Source organism: Scyliorhinus torazame, chromosome 16, assembly GCF_047496885.1.
Source record: "Scyliorhinus torazame isolate Kashiwa2021f chromosome 16, sScyTor2.1, whole genome shotgun sequence".
Taxonomy (NCBI): domain Eukaryota; kingdom Metazoa; phylum Chordata; class Chondrichthyes; order Carcharhiniformes; family Scyliorhinidae; genus Scyliorhinus; species Scyliorhinus torazame.
This window is the reverse complement of record NC_092722.1, coordinates 15,668,044-15,689,385: the sequence shown is the minus strand read 5'-3', so window position 1 is coordinate 15,689,385 and position 21,342 is coordinate 15,668,044. Positions and strand designations below refer to the sequence as shown.

The 21,342-nt window shown below is 49.1% G+C and overlaps 1 protein-coding gene across 4 annotated transcripts in view; it reads right to left on the bottom strand.

The window, feature by feature from the left end:
* acot7 (acyl-CoA thioesterase 7) overlaps positions 1-21,342 on the bottom strand; it is a 338,851-nt gene that overhangs the window by 11,165 nt on the left and 306,344 nt on the right. The window lies entirely within an intron of this gene.

Below are 21,342 nucleotides of genomic sequence, written 5' to 3'. Positions count from 1 at the left end.
ATCAGGTGGAGGCAGGAGCCCCCAGGTGAGACAGCAGTCGGAGAGCTGATGGATTCCATGACCCAGCTGGATCCCAGCCTGATGCTGACTGAGCCTGTGGTACAGAGGTACCCGGAGCTGTTGGGAGACGATAGGGAGCAGCTAGGACATCCAGGGGGAGATGTCAGCATCACTCCAGCAGCAGCAGATCCATAGTCATTGGAGGAGTCCCAGAGTCTAGGGGCGCAGGAAATGGCACCGGCAAAGCGTGGCACCGAGGCCAACAATGCTCGGGTGATGACACCGCAGTGGGGAGCCTCGAGCACGACATCGGCACCATTAGTGAAGGTGTCCAAGGCGTTGTGCAGTCAGTGACGGCCATGGCTGAGGGTCTCGGCAGATTGTCCGACTCGCTGGGGGATGTCACCCATTACCAGGCCGATCTTGATGAGGTTCTGCGGGACACGTCCCCTCTCAGAAATGGAATGGCCATGGGCAGCACGTGGCACAGTGGGTAGCACTGTAGCCTACGGCGCTGAGGACCTGGGTTCGAATCCCGGTCGTGGGGAGTGTGGAGTTTGCACATTCTCCCCGTGTCTGCGTGGGTTTCACCCCCACAACCCAAAGATGTGCAGGTTAGGTGGATTGGACACGCTAAATTGACCCTTAATTGGAAAAAAATAATTGGGTAATCTAAAATTTTAATTTAAAAAAAAAGAAATGGAATGGCCGGGGCACCTGGGAGCTTGCCCCAGTCTCAGGTGGGCATTGCTGAGGCGGCACAAAGCATGTCGCAGTCATGGAAGAGCATCGCCGAGGGCGTTGACACAATGGTGCGGACCATGGGGAACCACCAGATGATGCAGGCGCAGCCGGGGCTCGAACCAGCTGCCTCTCCATCCCAAAGTGAACCCCAGGGCCCTATGGGTTTCGGCTGGGGAGGAGGGGGCGCTGGGTGCCAACCCGGACCACTCGCATGGAGTGGCGACGGTGGCCACCAGCTCCACCGAGTTCCACCCCTCTGATGAGGCCGCGTCTTGAAGTCAGCACACAGGGCAGCACGGCTGTGCATGTGCCGGCGACAAGTGCGCCGGGGCCTTTTGGCTCAGGGCACCCAGAGGACACCCGCCAGGGGCATCGAAGGCCACGGGACGAGGTAGGCAACTGGCTGCCTCCACCTCAGATGTGCATCCTGGGGACAGGACACACCTAGACGTAGTGGTAGAGTTTGGAGGGCAAAGCATGTTGAGGATCACGGAGGGCACCCAGGAGGGGTTGGGGGGGGGGTGGATTGCACCATCGGGCGAGTGGGGAATTGTAAAACACATTCAACACCTTTATGCACAACCATCATGATGCCTCTGTCACTTTCTGCCGCAATGTGCATCGGTCCATGCACCCCCCTCCCTGTGGACTTATCCCCGGAGCTGTGTCCCATGCACTGGCTGTTCGGATGTTGGCTGCTGCGTGTGTGGTATTGCCTCCCACAGTGTTCAGGCACAGTGTCCAGGCATCAAGGAGTTATTGGGATTCTAGGCAGTGAGTCCTGCATGGCCCACCCACCCACAGGAATCCACTCGGGTTGTGTGAAATGCTCAATTAACCACGGTTGTCAATTCCCTATTAGCGATAGCCTTCAGCCACATGGCCAGAGGCCTCGGCATTCAGTGGGGGTTATGGATGGTCAGTGGGGCAGACGGGCAGGGACAGGGGTTGCCGCCGGAATGGGTAAACAATCCAGGATTTGGCATGGTTGTGCTACGTGTAGTTGCCTGCCTGTTGCTCCCCAACCCTCCTATGACGGCTCACCCGTGCAGAGGATCCCCCCCACCCCATGCTGAGCACTGGGATGGCAATCCCAGCACTCCTGGGCTCTTTGCCTCTGAGCAAAGATGGCTACTCACTTCCTTGGTTCCCCACAGAAGCCCTTCCGCCAGGTTCATGTTTTTCTTTCAGCGAGAGCACTTGCTGGGCAGGCCATTGAATGATGGGAGGCCATTGGATATGGGGTGGTTACCGTTAATTGTAAAGAAATGGGGCTTAAGTGGTGATAAATGGTTTCTCGCCTCGCTATGACAAGATCCCGGTTTCGCCTAAGGGAGTGGGCCGGTTGCATTGCAAATTGATTGGCGCCCGGCGGGGATCTCGTTTTAGCCTCTTCCGCTATTCACCGGCCTCGTTACGCTTGAGCAGGAGCGAAACAAGGCCAGAGTATACCCACTGGGTATACTTGAACTGTATATACATGAGCTGGTTAAGCACATGAAGGAGAAAGGAATAGAAAGGCTATCCTCATCGGGCCAGATGAAGAATGGTAGGAAGAGGCTTGTGTGGAGCATAAACCCTGGTGTGGACCCGTTGGTTCACATGGCCTACTTTTACGCTGTACATTCTCTGTAATATTTCCCTCTCTAGCCTAAGGACATTGATTTCAACTGTAGTAACCCTACTGCCATCCCAGAAGAGCTGAGCTAGTAATTGGGGGTGGGGAGGGGGAGGAGGATAGTCAGAGGGAGAGGGAAGTCTGGGGGTCGAGAAGTAGTTAGCATGTAAGGAAGGTAGTCAGAGGGATGCGGGATTAGTTGAGGTAGTCAGTGGGTTGGGTGGGTAGTTGGGAGGGGAGGGGGGGGTGATCAAGGGGGTGACGTCCAGTTGGTGATTTGGAAGGGTGTTGATGTTTAGTCAGGGGTCCAGTGGGAGGTTGAAGGAGTGGCAGTCAGTATCATGACTACTAGAAGTGGTTTTAACCATTCTAACTCTGCCTGGGTAACTATTCTAAGAGAGTTGGCACCATTCCAATTGTCTGATTTAAATCAGAGTATTGGATAGATCCAGATGCAGAGTAAACCTTCTCTGGGGTATAAACCCTGCTGGAGAACAGAACGGGCCTCAGTCTATATGACTCAGTGCTACACCGGGCAGCACATGTACCTATTAATTGGGGGAAGCTAAACTATAGCGAATAGCATAATGAAAGGATTACCTATAACCATAAGAATGGCACTAGCAGTACAAGGAATTGTAAAAGGCACTTTAACAATGTATTGGATGTGTTAATGACACTCCAATTTATTGCTTTAAAAACTGACTGTAAAATAGATACACATCCTCGTTCTCTGCAATTCTCCCTTAATGTCAGTCAACGTGTCCTACACTTGACAATTTTTTGCTTGCATAATGGAATGAATTTCGAGTGTCATTCCACCAGCATTACTCACCCATGTATTTGTCACTGAACATAATGGAGGTATAGTTGGTGTCAAGGTCAAGAGACTCTTAACCACACAATCACAGAATCAATTGGTGCAGTGACAGAAAGAACTATTAAACACTATTAGTAATTTCCACTGAGCCATGAGTTAAACAACTAAGGCTAGCACCTGCCTAATACTTAAATAACTAGCACAGCAAAGGGGCCACTTGAGCAGTTACTGGTTTAGAATTACCATAGCAATGTTGGAAACTCTGACATTTACCCAGTCAAGCCACCTGTTATTTCTCCCCTCACTGCGTGCTCCAACCCATCGCTGCTTCCCCGCCTTCCGACTTGAATCCCTTTTGGAAATATCCACTCTTCTAGCCTATTAAAAGGCCTATTAAAGCATCTGTCACTCCCTCTGTATGAGCAGCAGTCCAAACCCACCCCACTGTCCTCTCTCTACATAACGCCCCCTCCTGCACACCCACTGGGTCTACTACTGCCAACTCTTAACAAAGCCCCACCATTGCCCCAAGATTATTTTCTTCACTGCAAACTGTCTCCTTAACCCTGTTGCCTTTGCCATCAACAAGTGCAAGGAGTTCATGAATCTCTTTTGTCACTAAAATTGACTCTACCCATTCAGCTTGCTTGTCTCTTCCCCTCAATTCCTAACACTCCCAAAGCAAAATCTCCTTTAGGTGTTATCTTAGCTGTTTTTTTCTCAACTTTATTTCCTAACATTTGTCTCATGCCCTCTCCAAGAAAGTTTCGTTCACAAGACCATCTCCTATTGCGTTCACCGGTTAAACTGCTGACCACCCAACTTCTCTAGCCGCCCCACTATACCTGACATTATTCCCTTCATTAAGTATAACACTGCTCCTTTCATGTCTACTGTCAATATCACCCTCCTCGAAAGCCAACTCTCGACTCTTCTGTCCTTGCAACTGCAACCCCATCTGCAACCTCTATTTCCTGTCCAAAGTATGTTGGGGCCTCCCAAACCCATGCCCTTTTTCCCCAGAACTCGCGATTTGAATCTCTCCAATAAGAAATTGCACCTCTTGCCACAGTAATGAAGCAGCCTGAATCAAAGTCACTAACAACATCCTGTGTGTGCGTGACCATAATATACCATCTCTTCTCAGGTCGTTCTACAGCGTTTGACATGGTTGATTTACATTGTCCTCCTCAAACCTGTATTCACCCCTATTCTTGGGGGCCATACCATCAATCACCCATGGCCTTGCTCAGGAATTTCCTCCCTACTTAAAAGCTACTTCTTTGACTAAGTTTTTAAACCAGCTCTCTTAATATGCTTTGGCTTGGAGTCCATTTATATTGATCACAGTACTGTGATCCACCTTTTATCTCTGCTAATAGCAGAATATTTTTCTCATCAGTTTCTATTGAATGTTTGTCTCTGTCTATTTCTTTTAAAAGTCCTACGCAGCATGCTTTACACCATTTGAGGCCAGTGTGCCACACAGTAAGGTTCCAAGAGAATTGCAAAATGACTTTGAATCATTCTGTGAAATGAAAAATGAAATGAAAATCGCTTATTGTCACAAGTAGGCTTCAATGAAGTTACTGTGAAAAGCCCCTAGTCGCCACATTCCGGCGCCTGTTCGGGGAGGCTGGTACGGGAATTGAACCCACGCTGCTGGCCTGTCTTGGTCTGCTTAAAAAGCCAGCTATTTAGCCCTGTGCTAAACCAGCCCCTACAACTGGTGCAAGATCTTTCCGTGCATTTGCATTTTGTTGGAGCACTTTGAATTTTTTTTTCTTTTTAAAAATAATTTTTGATTACCCAATTATTTTTTCCAATTAAGGGACGATTTAGTGTGGCCAATCCACCTACTCTGCACATTTTTGGGTTGTGGGGGCGAAACCCACGCAGACACGGGGAGAATGTGCAAACTCCACACGGACAGTAACCCAGAGCCGGGATCGAACTTGGGACCTCAGCGCCGTGAGGCAGCTGTGCTAACCACTAGGCCACCGTGCTGCCCACTTTGAAATTTAATCAGTTTGCTGTGTTGAACCTCAGGAATGAAAAGCTAATTATTCAGAGGTGCTATGGATAAAATAAAAACAGATGCCTAATCAACAAGGAGCAAGTTACCAGAAACTAATTATGTGTAGCTGTCACGTTTTTCAAACACCTTCAGGTAGAATCGTGACAGTGCATCTGCCCAGGTATTTGTACTTGACATATCTTATATATTTATGCAACAATCACTATGTCACAGAACTGTATGAAAATGCAAATTGTATCACACAATTGCTGCATGAGAATTTGCAGAATAGTAGAAACTACAGTATAGGCAGAGGACAATCAGATTTTTGTGCTATGCTAAGGCTGGTTCACCATTGGACTGTTTGCTGTCATCCCATTTCCCTGTATCCTTTTCTATTCTTTTCAAATATGTATCAAAGTCCTCTTTAAATAATGTTATAGTCTGTATCTCCAAAACCACTTGCCCTGAAGCACTCCGTGTACTAATAACCCTGCATGAAAGAAAAATGCTTCTAATTTACACCTTCTTCTGATATTAATGATGATGAATTTAACTACTGCCTGCCAACTCCAAACCCTTAAGTTATTTGGAAGTCTCTATATGACCCACCTCCCCCCAACAATCTTTCAAGTCCCGAAAGAGGTGCTTGTCAGGCGAAGTGGACATTCTGAATTCTCCCTTTGCCTACCCAAACAGGCACCGGAATGTGGCGACTAGGGGATTTTAACAGTAACTTCATTGCTAATGTAAGCCTACTTGTGACACTAATAAAGTTTATTATTATTTTTTCACAGAATATTGGCTCAAGTTTCGGAAGCTTTTCTTCACAATTGCGCGATACCATTCTAGTGAATTTAGATCCGTGTTAATAGCTAATACCAAGAGGCAGCCTGAATACAGGACATGGAATCAGCATGATTCATATCAGATGAGTCAATGTCCTGCCAACTTGTAAGTAATAAAGTCAAAAGTGACATATGGCTTTGTGTCATGTTTTCAGTTTCCACAGCATCAGAGAAATCCTCAACGGAAAAAGGACACTGTTTATGACAAAATGTTTGGCAAACTGTTTTGTGTTGGGAGGAGGAAGAATTAATTGCTGTTATCACCATGGTGATGTCATGTGCATATATGTGTTTGGACTGTCTTTGTGGCAGCATGGGGGAAGAAGAATCACTTTCCAATCAGTGGCACAATGACACTACACATCACTCAGAAAGATTCCTTCTGGTTTGTTTACAAATATCAACAGGGAAAATCTTGCTGTAGTTCATTTACATTCCCGCCACACGTATAGATAACACAGCAGTTTGACACAAGCTTTGTGTTTGCAACAAACATGGAAAAAGGCTCTCCAAGACATGAAAACCGTGACACTTGATTAATGGGAGACAGAATGACAAAGTATCTTATCTGAGAAAGGGGACTGTTCTGCTTTGGTCTAAAACTGAAATCCGTACCAAATGCTCAAATGTAAGTCCAGAATAAAAAATTAAGTCAAAAACTGAGACTCCACCATGCATAGCATCCCCTGTCCTTTGTTTCACAGATGGCTTCTTCCGTCTCTTCTTTTTCCGTGAAATGCGAGGGAAATTCTGTTGCTTAACCGACAATGATTAATTACATTAATCTTCTTAATTGCGGTGTACAAGATTACAAGGGGCCAAGAGAGCATAGACAGGAAAGACCTGTTTCAATTAGCAGGGAGCTCAGATTTAAGGTGACTGATGGAAGGATTAGAGGGGACAGGAAGAAAAACATCTTCACTCGGAGAGTATGGGTGATAAAATTTAATTGCCTGGTTTTTGGTGGTGGAGGCACAAAACTCATTTAAAGGGTAAATGGATCAGCATCTGAACCGCTGTAACCTGCAAGGTTACGGACCAGGTGTCAGAAGGTGGGATCTGAATGGGCAGCTAGTTTATTTTTCGGGACAGAAGAATCTGGGGAGATGCTAAAAAGCAGAGCTGAGGAATCAGGGGCGAGATTCTCCGACCCCCCGCCGGGATGGAGAATCGCCGGGGGCTGGTGTGAATCCCGCCCCCGCCGGTTGCTGAATTCTCCGGCACCGGATATTCGGCGGGGGCGGGAATCGCACCGCGCCGGTTGGCTGGCCCCCCCCCCCCCGCGATTCTCCGGCCCGGATGGGCCGAAGTCCCGCTGCTAAAATGCCTGTCCCGCCGGCGTAGATTAAACCACCTACCTTACCGGCGGGAGACGGCGGCGCGGGCGGGCTCCGGGGTCCTGGCCGGGGGGGGGGGGGGGGGGCGCGGGGCGATCTTGCCCTGGGGGGTGTCCCCACGGTGGTCTGGCCCGCGATCGGGGCCCACCGATCCGGGGGCGGGCCTGTGCCGTGGGGGCACTCTTTTCCTTCCGCCTTCGCCACGGGATCCATCATGGCGGAGGCGGAAGAGACTCCCTCCACTGCGCATGCGCGGGAATGCCGTGAGCGGCCGCTAACGCTCCCGCGCATGCGCCGCACGGAGATGTCATTTCCGCGCCAGCTGGCGGGGCACCAAAGGCCTTTTCCGCCAGCTGGCGGGGCGGAAATTCGTCCGGCGTGGGCCTAGCCCCTTAAGGTTGGGGCTCGGCCCCCCCGGGATGCGGAGCATTCCGCACCTTTGGGGCGGCGCAATGCCCGACTAATTTGCGCCGTTTTGGGAGCCAGTCGGCGGACATCGCGCCGATACCAGAGAATTTCGTCCCTGGTGTCAGAAGGTGGGATCTGAATAGGCAGCTAGTTTATTTTTCGGGACAGAAGAATCTGGGGAGATGCTAAAAAGCAGAGCTGAGGAATCAGATCTGAGGAGGCTATTGAAAGTGGAAAGAGATGGAGTGGCAGTCCAGGGAGGTTCTGAAGAAAAAGTTAGGAAGAACTCAGAAGGTCTCCAGAGTTGATGGTGAAACAGGTGGGAGTTACACCCAGAGGGCCAAGGTCAGAAGGACTGAGGTACTGTGCTATGATGAAGGGTGAGGAGTCAAAGAACAAAGAACAAAGAAAAGTACAGCACAGGAACAGGCCCTTCAGCCCTCCAAGCCTGCGCCGACCATGCTGCCCGTCTAAACTAAAATCTTCTACACTTCCGGGGTCCGTATCCCTCTATTCCCATCCTACTCATGTATTTGTCAAGGTGCCCCTTAAACGTCACTATCGTCCCTGCTTCCACCACCTCCTCCGGTAGCGAGTTCCAGGCACCCACTACCATTTGTGTAAAAAACTTGCCTCGTACATCTCCTCAAAACCTTGCCCTCTCGCACCTTAAACCTATGCCCCCTAGTAATAGACCCCGCTACCCTGGGAAAAAGCCTTTGACCATCCACTCTGTCTATGCCCCTCATAATTTTGTAGATCTCTATCCAGTCGCCCCTCAACCTCTGACGTTCCAGTGAGAACAAGCCAAGTTTATTCAACCTCTCATAGCTAATGCCCCCCATACCAGGCGACAACTTGGTAAATCTCTTCTGCACCCCCTCCAAAGCCTCCACATCCTTCTGGTAGTGTGGCGACCAGAATTGAACACTACACTCCAAATGTGGCCTAACTAAGGTTCTATACAGCTGCAACATGATTTGCCAATTTTTTTACTCAATGCCCCGGCCAATGAAGGTAAGCATGCCGTATGCCTTCTTGACGACCTTCTCCAACTGTGTTGCCCCTTTTAGTGACCTGTGGACATTTACACCTAGATCGCTCTGACTTTCAATACTCTTGAGGGTTCTGCCATTCACTGTATATTCCCTACCTGTATTAGACCTTCCAAAATATATTACCTCACATTTGTCCGGATTAAACTCCACCTGCCATCTCTCTGCCCAAGTCAACAAACGATTTAAATCCTGCTGTATCCTCTGACAGTCCTCATCGCTATCCGCAATTCCACCAACCTTTGTGTCGTCCGCAAACTTACTAATCAGACCAGTCACATTTTCCTCCAAATCATTTATATATATGATGAATAGATGGAGAATCCTGCCCATGGAATTTGAATTCAGTGCTTTAGGTGCAGAGAGCCAGTGCAGATTGGGAAGGACAGGTTGAAATGTGAGTGAGACATAGTGCAGGAGATATTAATAAATGTGCAGTTTTTTTTCAATGAGCTACGAGTGTACACAGTGTGAAGCTGGTGTTGAAGCAATTGAAGGAAGGTAAAGCATGGATAATGAAGATGGCATCATGGAATACAATGATAGTAGCAGGAGTAGGCCATTCGGCCCTTCATACTTGCTCGTCCCCTTGATAAAGTCTTGGCTGATCTGTTTATGGCCTCAATTCTACTTTTCTACACACTTGATAACTTCCCTTGTAAATCAATAATTCATCAACTCAGCCTTAAATATATTCAATGACCCAGTCTCCTCTGCTCTCTGGGGAAGAGAATTCCACAGACTAACAATAAATAAATAATCTTTATTGTCACAAGTAGGCTTACATTAACACTGCAATGAAGTTACTGTGAAAATCCCATAGTTGTCACACCCCGGCGCCTGTTCGGGTACACGGAGGGAGGATTCAGAATGGCCAAATTACCCAAGAGCACATCTTTCAGGACTTGTGGGAGGAAACCGTAGCGCTCGGAGGAAAGCCACGCAGACACGCGGAGAACGTGCAGACCCCGCACAGACAGTGACCCAAGCCGGGAATCGAACCTGGGACCCTGGCGCTGTGAAGCAACAGTGGTACCATGCCACCCAATCCTCTGGGAGAAAGAAATTATCCTCAACTCAGTCTCAAATGGGAGACCCCTTATTCTTAAACTGCGCCCCCTAGATCTATGTATTATTAGAGTCTCCAGAAGGGGAAAATCTATTTTGGTATCAGGAGTGAACATTCTCGAAACTGCTTCTTATGCAGTTATATCCTTTCTAAAGTTAGGAGACCAAAACTGTACAGAATACTCCAGATGTCGTCTCATCAGAAGTGGAATAAGCAGTCTTGCAGCGGGTATTATAGGATAGGATTTGGAACTCAGGGTGGAATAGAACACCAAGGTCATGCATGTTGGGCCAGGCTGAAGACGGGTAGAGTCAGAGGGTAAAGTTATGGACGATGGTATCAACTCCAGGGCAGGACGGTAGCACAGTGGTTAGCACGGTTGTTTCACAGCTCCCGGGTCCCAAGTTCAATTCCCGGCTTGGGTCACTGTCTATGTGGAGTCTGCACGTTCTCCCCGTGCGTGGATTTGCTCCGGGTGCTCCGGTTTCCTCCCACAGTCCAAAGATGTGCAGATTAGGTGGTTTGGCCATTATAAATTGCCCTTAGTGTCCAAAAAGGTTAGGTGGGGTTACTGGGTTACACAGGTAAAGGGGATAGGGTGGAGGTGTGGGCCTGGGTAGGGTGCTCTTTGCAAGGGCCGGTGCCCACTCAGTGGGCTGAATGGCCTCCTTCTGCACTGTAGATTCTATGTCAACTAAAGGAGCAGTATATGCCTGGCGCAGGCATTGCAGCAGAAAGACTGCAGCTTTTTTGAGAGGATGAAAATGAGAAGCGCTTGCTTTGTGCTGAAATCTCTTTTACATATTTTCATGGTTTTCAACTACAAAGGCAAGTGAAAAGGAGCAATGGACTATTTTAAAGCCACGGCAGATGGGGCACACACTTCAGAGGAATCAAGCTGCACTCCAGAATAAAAATAAAACATTTGATCTATTTTTCTCATGGCACCGGTGTTTAAAATGAAAGGGAAAAATGCAGCAAATGACTTCTCCTAATTGTGTAACTAGATTCTATTAATATGTATGCCAAATTGTTTCTGTCACCTGTGTTATCTTCAATGACTGCACCGAGATAATAAATTCAGTTCCATTTCTCCATCGTCTATTGGAAAGGTGTCGGTTTGTGTCGGACAACAGTTCCATGGCTGTTAGGTGCTGCCTGTAGCTTGGCCATTCTTGCTGAATGAGCCACCACAGCAATATGATGCCGCAGTGTTAGCGCAATCCAGATAGTCTGTTGTGTGTTCATGGGCATTGTTCATTAGAAGCCATCAGATCCTGAACAGGAGCAGGAACATTGACGATTTTTCCCTTCTTTGTTTTAGGAATGCAGAGACCAATATTGAAGTCTACAGAGCTACAACAGATGAGATCAAATAAATCTGCACACAGTCAGTGAACGAAGCTGGGTCCTTCTGGTATGTACACCATAGTAAATCACCAGGTATTCACATCTTTTTTGTTTCCAATGCTAGTCCAAAGAACCTCATTTATGTAGCCTCGCTGGTTAGAGGACAGCAGTACAAGACCAAGCTCCCTATATCATGCTTCCTGTTACATTTCCACTTTGGAGACAGGTATACGTCAGTGAAAACTGACAGAAGATGAAGTAGGAGTGACAACAAATCTATTACCCCTGTCCTCACCATGGTGATATTTACTGCACCACCCTCCACTTAATCTTACAGAGATTTGACATGTGCAGAAATGGCATCAACTGCTATTACACTGGCAAGGTCTCCATGTGACATCAACAGATTAAAATAATCATAGCCACAACTCACTTCAGGACTTCAGGCAAGTAAGCTTGTGCAATATATAATTTCTTACATCCTGTTAAACTTGTAATATGAAACACTCAGCTATCTTATATCACTTTTTGTTAGCAGTTTCTGTAACATATTAAAAATCTAACCCTGCTAGAATTCAATTATTGTCATATCCATATTTTTAAGCAGATGAGTCTTAATACCTGCACTCAAGGCTACAAGTGACATTCACATGCTCTGTGCTCCACATGAACCATCCTTCTTCATCTAACCCTATTAGTGTAATACTCTATTCCTTTCTCTCTCGTGTTTATTTATCTTCCCCTTAAATGCATCTACGCTATTCACCTCAACTACTCCTTGTGATAATAAGTAGCTTTCAACCAGCGTACTACAGTAATCTTACATAAACTTCAATATTCTGTACTTTGTTCCAGACAATATCTCTTTACAATGGCCCATAACATCCTGGTTTCCTAGCTTTGCATTTAGGGGGTCCCCCAACGACGCGCCGGGGAATCTCTCAAGGAAGTTCCCGCGTTTGGGTTTACCTTGCAATTGCCCAGAAGTGTTCATTTCCTCTGGACAGATGCGCTGGGCTGGGAACCATCCGACAGAAGCTAACTTTGGATGGTTCTGCCAGTTTACCCTGATAGTTAATAATAATAATCTTCTATTGTCACAAGTATGAAGTTACTGTGAAAAGCCCCTAGTCGCCACATTGCGGTGCCTGTTCGGGGAGGCCGGTACAGGAATTTAACCCGTGCTGCTGGCCTTGTTCTGCATTACAAACCAGCTGTCCAGCACACTGAGCTAAACCTAGTTACGCGTTAGAGGAAAACAAAAATCACTTCTAACTCCAGAGTAACTATTTATAAAACCCAGACCCAGCCTTGCATGGGAAACCCCCTACGCACACGATGCCCGCAGGGGACCCACCACACCACCCCATCCTGACCTGACCACCAGCTCCCCTCTCCCCACCCCGACCTCTCCAAACCGCCTCCCAGTGCGACCTGGTCTGACACCTCCACTGCTGCTCCCCGCCTCGACTCCCCTGCCCCAGGTCTGACGATGAACCTCCTTCCCTCTGCCCTGTCAGACCCCCCACCGCACCCCCACCCCCGGTTGTCTGAACCACTTACCTTTGAAACTTACCCTCTCCCTTCAAATTCTTCCTTTAAATACTACCTTTACGGTGGCGAGTGCCATAAAAAGGGGGTAAATCTAAGCATCGCACAGCCCCTTGACAGCAAATGAATGGATGAATGATCTGATAATCTGTTTTTAGCTGTGATTGAGTGAGAAGTATTGACTGGAACATAAGAAGAAATCACCACTAGTCTTTAAATAATGCCATTACACAACCAGATGGTATAATGTCAGATCTGAAAGTCTGATCCCATCATCTAGCACAGTGCCAAACTGGATTATGTGCTTAAATCCATACTGGTTTGTGAATTTACAATGTCCTGTTTAACAAGGAAGAAGGTTATCAACGAAGTCAAGTTGAATTTGAGCCAACAGACTAGCATGCTTGCCCCCTCTTCTAGCGATGGTCCTTGTTTCCAGCAACCTTTCTTTCGTTCTCCCCTAGGTTCATTTAGACTAGTCAGAGGCGGATAGATAAAAAGAAACTAGTTTTGTTACAAAGTGATAATATGTACAATACTCTTGCGATCCCAGCCGGGTCTGAGGTGTCAGTTCTAAGTCTGGACGACTTTTATATCAAAGTCGATTACCCTGTCCATGGGATCCCGGCCCTCAGGGGAACTCCTACTCAACGAGGGCGATGGGGAGACAAATTGCTCAAACCCTGTAGGTCTCGTACGGGTTATAACAGTTCAGTTAAATTGTCCTTCACTCTTTTCCTGCACCCTGTATCCTAAATTGATTAAAATCAAAACTCTGCTTTGCAATTCTACTCATCGATTCGAAGGTCTTCAAAGGTACAGAATATATGAATTTCCTTCGTCTCTCCTGCCTTCTGCAATCTTCTAGATTTAAAAATTCAAGATTAGTGTGTTCGAATCACTGTTCCAGTTAACCAAAATGCTCTTCACTGCCTTGGTGCTAGAGAGTCAGAGAGTGTTTTCTGGAAGGAAAGAGGACGTTCGGCCCATTGTGTCTGTGCTGGCCATCAAGCATCCATCTACTCTAATCCCATTTTCCAGCACTTGGCCCATGGCATTGTATGCGATGGCATTTCAAGTGTTCATCGAAATACTAAAATGTTGTGAGGGTTCCCGCCTCTACCACCCTTTCAGGCAGTGAGTTCCAGATTCCAACCACCCTCTGTTACATCCTCTCTAAATCTCCTGCCCCTTACCTTAAATCTATGCCCCCGGCAACTGACCTCTCTATTAAGGGGAAAAGTTCCTTCCGATCAATCCATGCTGCTCATAATTTTATACAGCAAAAATTAAAGTTTAATACTCCTCAATGAGGTCATCCCACACCCTTCTCTACTCCAAGGGAAACAATCCCTGCACTCGGCAGTTATCCATGTTATCTTGCACTCTTCATCTAGTGTGGCCATCTAAAATGGCTTCCCACAAAGAACGCTGGGAAATTTGGCCAAGCCTGAAGACAGACAGGCTGCAGCCTGCAAATATACAAAGTGCGTAGCTCAGACTTATGCAGAAACTAACACAGGAACTAGGCATGGCCACTGAGTGCCCACCCCAAAATCAATGTGGCAGCTCCCTGATTGGACTAGATCGATCAGGGTGATGGAGCCCTGATCAATTGATTGACAATGACCCAGAGACTGGCCACAAAAGTTAGGCCACACTTGGAGTATAGTGTTCAATTCTGGTCGCCACACTACCAGAAGGATGTGGAGGCTTTAGAGAGGGTGCAGAACAGATTTACCAGGATGTTGCCTGGTATGGAGAGCATTAGCTATGAGGAGCGGTTGAATAAACTTGGTTTGTTCTCACTGGAACGACGGAGGTTGAGGAGCGACCTGATAGAGGTCTACAGAATTATGAGGGGCATAGACAGAGTGGATACTCAGAGGCTTTTCCCCAGGGTAGTGGGGTCAATTACTAGGGGGCATAGATTTAAGGTGCGAAGGGCAAGGTTTAGAGGAGATGTACGAGGCAAGTTTTTTTACAGAGGGTAGTGGGTGCCTGGAACTCGTTGCCGGAGGAGGTGGTGGAAGCAGGGACGATAGTGACATTTAAGGGGCATCTGGACAAGTACATGAATAGGATGGGAATAGAGGGTTACGGACCCAGAAAGTGTAGAAGGTTTTAGTTTGGACGGGCAGCATGGTCGGCATGGGCTTGGAGGGCCGAAGGGCCTGTTCCTATGCTGTACTTTTCTTTGTTCTTTGTTCAAAAGGGGCAGGGAAATCCAAGCCGGTTAAAAGGTACTACGAGGGCCACCACTCTCTCTCTCTCGACCACAGCATCGACAGCCACCAACAACGGTGAATCCAGCACCAGCCAAGAAGAGCCCATGCCATCCACAGAGCAACCAGAACAGAGGGCACTGACTGCCTACAGGAACTTCAGCACTGTCAGACTACTGGAAATCAGATAAGGCCTTATCTGTATTTGCCGGTCACCTGGAAGTTAAGTTAAGGTCATTTAAGTGTATTAGTTTATAGTCCAATGTGCGTGAACGTGTGATTGATGAAGTAAATAACCTTGTGTATGTTAATAAACTATTATTGTACGAAACAACTTGTGTGATCATTTGTCCACCGTATACGGGTGAAACACACATTGGTTAGATAAGGAATGGAGCAACACTGGGTTTCACAGTTAAAATGAAAATTACTCAAGGAGGAGAGAATGTAGAATGCAGGGCCAAGCTTGCACATTGAGCGCAAAGTCTGAAGCCAAGACTCACTGATCCCCTCAACTTTGTGATAGAGTCTGAAGCCAAATTGCCTGACCTTAAAGCAGGAGCACATTTCACTGATGTCGGGAGTATTTCTGAAGAAGGGAGGGCAATATAACTTTGAAGAATCAATACGATGAACGAGTGTTGAATAAAATTCAGGAAGAACAGAGAGCAAGTGTAATTTTACATGTTAATACCTAATGTTGAGTCTGAATCTGTGCTACAAGCACTTTCAACTGCAATGATTCATGAGGAGCCTCCAGAATTCTTCTTATTCTCTATGCCTGAGAGGCACATCATGAATTTTTCATGAGTAACAACACTCAAGTGCTATTCCACATGCCTCAAAATAGCTTCAGAGATGTTATTTATATCGTGTTATTATTTGTACAGGGAAAAAAAGCACCCACAGATTTATGCCAGGATATCCATATTGCTCAGACAACAGAAAATCAATACAGTGATTGCTCCTCAGAGTGAGTTGCATGGCAACAGTTTGCCATCTAACCAGCTGGATATTAAGAAATTACTTTCTGCTCCTTGCATTTATTTTTCCCCCAGTTTATAGCCAATACTTCAAATCTGTTGACATATTCACAAAATTGAGCAGATACACAGGGACAGCCAACAGGAAAAACAGTACAGATTAAAATGGTCTTTTGAGGGGCAATCATTGCAGTACAAAGATGTACTCTACAAAATGTTCACCATGAGGGGACAGACCGACTCACCCAAACAGCACACACCCACTCACCCAAACAGGACACACCCACTCACCCAAACAGCACTCACCCACTCACACAAACAGCACACACCCACTCACCCAAACAGCACTCACCCACTCACCCAAACAGCACACACCCACTCACCCAAACAGGACACACCCACTCACCCAAACAGCACACACCCACTCACCCAAACAGGACTCACTCACTCACACAAACAGCACTCACCCACTCACCCAAACAGGACACACCCACTCACCCAAACAGGACACACCCACTCACCCAAACAGGACACCCACTCACCCAAACAGGACACACCCACTCACCCAAACAGGACACACCCACTCACACAAACAGGACACCCACTCACCCAAACAGGACACACCCACTCACCCAAACAGCAGATACCCACTCACCCAAACAGGACTCACCCACTCACACAAACAGCACTCACCCACTCACCCAAACAGCACTCACCCACTCACCCAAACAGCACACACCCACTCACCCAAACAGCACTCACCCACTCACCCAAACAGCACACACCCACTCACCCAAACAGGACTCACCCACTCACCCAAACAGCACATACCCACTCACCCAAACAGGACACCCACTCACCCAAACAGCACATACCCACTCACCCAAACAGCACATACCCACTCACCCAAACAGCACACACCCACTCACGCAAACAGCACATACCCACTCACCCAAACAGGACTCACCCACTCACACAAACAGCACTCACCCACTCAGGACACACCCACTCACCCAAACAGGACACACCCACTCACCCAAACAGCACATACCCACTCACCCAAACAGGACTCACCCACTCACACAAACAGCACTCACCCAAACAGCACTCACCCACTCACCCAATCAGGACACACCCACTCACCAAAACAGCACTCACCCACTCACCCAAACAGGACACACCCACTCACCCAAACAGCACATACCCACTCACCCAAACAGGACTCACCCACTCACACAAACAGCACTCACCCAAACAGCACTCACCCACTCACCCAAACAGCACACACCCACTCACCCAAACAGCACTCACCCACTCACCCAAACAGCACACACCCACTCACCCAAACAGCACACACCCACTCACCCAAACAGCACACACCCACTCACCCAAACAGCACACACCCACTCACCCAAACAAGACACACCCACTCACCCAAACAGCACACACCCACTCATCCAAACAGCACTCACCCACTCACCCAAACAGCACACACCCACTCACCCAAACAGCACACACCCACTCACCCAAACAGGACACACCCACTCACCCAAACAGCACTCACCCACTCACCCAAACAGCACTCACCCACTCACCCAAACAGGACACACCCAGTCACCCAAACAGCACACACCCACTCACCCAAAAAGAACACCCACTCACCCAAACAGCACCCACCCACTCACCCAAACAGGACACACCCACTCACCCAAACAGCACACACCCACTCACCCAAACAGGACACACCCACTCACCCAAACAGCACACACTCACTCACCCAAACAGCACACACCCACTCACCCAAACAGGACACACCCACTCACCCAAACAGCACACACTCACTCACCCAAACAGCACACACCCACTCACCCAAACAGGACACACCCACTCACCCAAACAGGACACACCCACTCACCCAAACAGGACACCCACTCACCCAAACAGGACACACCCACTCACCCAAACAGGTCACCCACTCACCCAAACAGGACACACCCACTCACCCAAACAGCACCCACCCACTCACCCAAACAGGACACACCCACTCACCCAAACAGGACACACCCACTCACACAAACAGGACTCACCCACTCACCCAAACAGGACACACCCACTCACCCAAACAGGACACACCCACTCACCCAAACAGCACCCACCCACTCACCCAAACAGCACACACCCACTCACCCAAACAGCACACACCCACTCACCCAAACAGGACACACCCACTCACCCAAACAGCACAAACCCACTCACCCAAACAGGACACCCACTCACCCAAACAGGACACACCCTCTCACCCAAACACGACACCCACTCACCCAAACAGGACACACCCACTCACCCAAAGAGGACATACCCACTTACCCAACCAGGACACCCACTCACCCAAACAGGACGCACCCACTCCCCCAAACAGGACACACCCACTCACCCAAACAGGACACTGACTCACCCAAACAGGACACACCCACTCACCCAAATAGGACACCCACTCACCCAAACAGGACACATCCACTCACCCAAACAGGACACTGACTCACCCAAACAGGACACACCCACTCACCCAAATAGGACACCCACTCACCCAAACAGGACACACCCACACACCCAAACAGGACACACCCACTCACCCAAACAGAACACACCCACTCACCCAAACAGCACACACCCACTCACCCAAACAGCACACACCCACTCACCCAAACAGCACACACCCACTCACCCAAACAGGACACACCCACTCACCCAAACAGCACACACCCACACACCCAAACAGGACACACACACTCACCCAAACAGGACACCCACTCACCCAAACAGCACACACCCACTCACCCAAACAGGACACACCCACTCACCCAAACAGCACACACCCACACACCCAAACAGGACACACACACTCACCCAAACAGCACAACCCACTCACCCTAACAGCACACACCCACTCACCCAAACAGCACACACCCACTCACCCAAACAGCACACACCCACTCACCCAAACAGCACACACCCACTCACCCAAACAGCACACTCCCACTCACCCAAACAGGACGCACCCTCTCACCCAAACAGGACACCCACTCACCCAAACAGGACACACCCTCTCACCCAAACACGACACCCACTCATCCAAACAGGAGACACCCACTCACCCAAAGAGGACACCCACTCACCCAAACTGAACACACCTACTCACACAAACAGCACACACCCACTCACCCAAACAGCACACACCCACTCACCCAAACAGCACTCACCCACTCACCTGAACAGCACACACCCACTCACCCAAAAAGCACACACCCACTCACCCAAACAGGACACACCCACTCACCCAAACAGCACTCACCCAAACAGGACAGACCCAGTCACCCAAACAGCACACACCCACTCACCCAAACAGCACACACCCACTCACCCAAACAGGACACACCCACTCACCCAAACAGCACACACCCACTCACCCAAACAGGACACACCCACTCACCCAAACAGCACCCACACTCTCACCCAAACAGGACACACACACTCACCCAAACAGGACACACCCACTCACACAAACAGCACACACACACTCACCCAAACAGCACTCACCCACTCACGCAAACAGCACACACCCACTCACCCAAACAGGACACACCCACTCACCCAAACAGGACACACCCACTCGCCCAAACAGCACACACCCACTCACCCAAACAGGACACACCCACACACCCAAACAGCACACACCCAAACAGGACACACCCACTCACCCAAACAGCACAACCCACTCACCCAAACAACACACACCCACTCACCCAAACAGCACACACCCACTCACCCAAACAGCACCCACCCACTCACCCAAACAGCACACACCCACTCACCCAAACAGCACACACCCACTCACCCAAACAGGACGCACCCTCTCACCCAAACACGACACCCACTCACCCAAACAGGACACACCCACTCACCCAAAGAGGACACCCACTCACCCAAACAGGACACACCCGCTCGCCCAAACAGGACACACCCACTCACCCAAACAGGACACACCCACACACCCAAACAGGACACATCCACTCACCCAAACAGAACACACCCACTCACCCAAACAGCACACACCCACTCACCCAAACAGCACACACCCACTCACCCAAACAGGACACACCCACTCACCCAAACAGCACACACCCACTCACCCAAACAGCACAAATCCACTCACCCAAACAGGACACCCACTCACCCAAACAGGACACCCACTCACTGAAACAGGACACACCCACTCACCCAAACAGGGCACCCACTCACCCAAACAGGACACCCACTCACTGAAACAGGACCGACCGACTCACAAAAACAGGACACACCCACTCACTCAAACAGGACACACCCACTCACCAAAACAGGATACACCCACTCACCCAAACAGGACACCCACTCACCCAAACAGGACACACCCACTCACCCAAACAGGACACCCACTCACCCAAACAGCACACACCCACTCACCCAAACAGGACACACCCACTCACCCAAACAGGATACACCCACTCACCCAAACAGGACACCCACTCACCCAAACAGGACACCCACTCACCCAAACAGGACACACCCACTCACCCAAACAGGACACCCACTCACCCAAACAGGACACCCACTCACCCAAACAGGACAGACCGACTCACCCAAACAGGACACCCACTCACCAAAACAGGATACACCCACTCACCCAAACAGGACACACCCACTCACCCAAACAGGACACCCACTCACCCAAACAGGACACACCTTCTCACCCAAACAGGACGCACCCACTCCCCCAAACAGGACACATCCACTCACCCAAACAGGACACTGACTCACCCAGACGGGACACACCCACTCACCCAAACAGAACACCCACTCACCCAGACAGGACACCCACTCCCCCAAACAGGACAGACCGACTCACCCAAACAGGACACACCCTCTCACCCAAACAGCACACACCCACTCACCCAAACAGCACACATCCACTCACCCAAACAGCACACACCCACTCACCCAAACAGGACACCCACTCACCCAAACAGGACACCCACTCACCCAAACAGCACACACCCACTCACCCAAACAGGACACACCCACTCACCCAAACAGCACTCACCACTCACCCAAACAGCACACACCCACTCACCCAAACAGGACACACCCACTCACCCAAACAGCACACACCCACACACCCAAACAGGACACACCCAAACAGCACACACCCACTCACCCAAACAGCACACACCCACTCACCCAAACAGCACACACCCACTCACCCGAACAGCACTCACCCAAA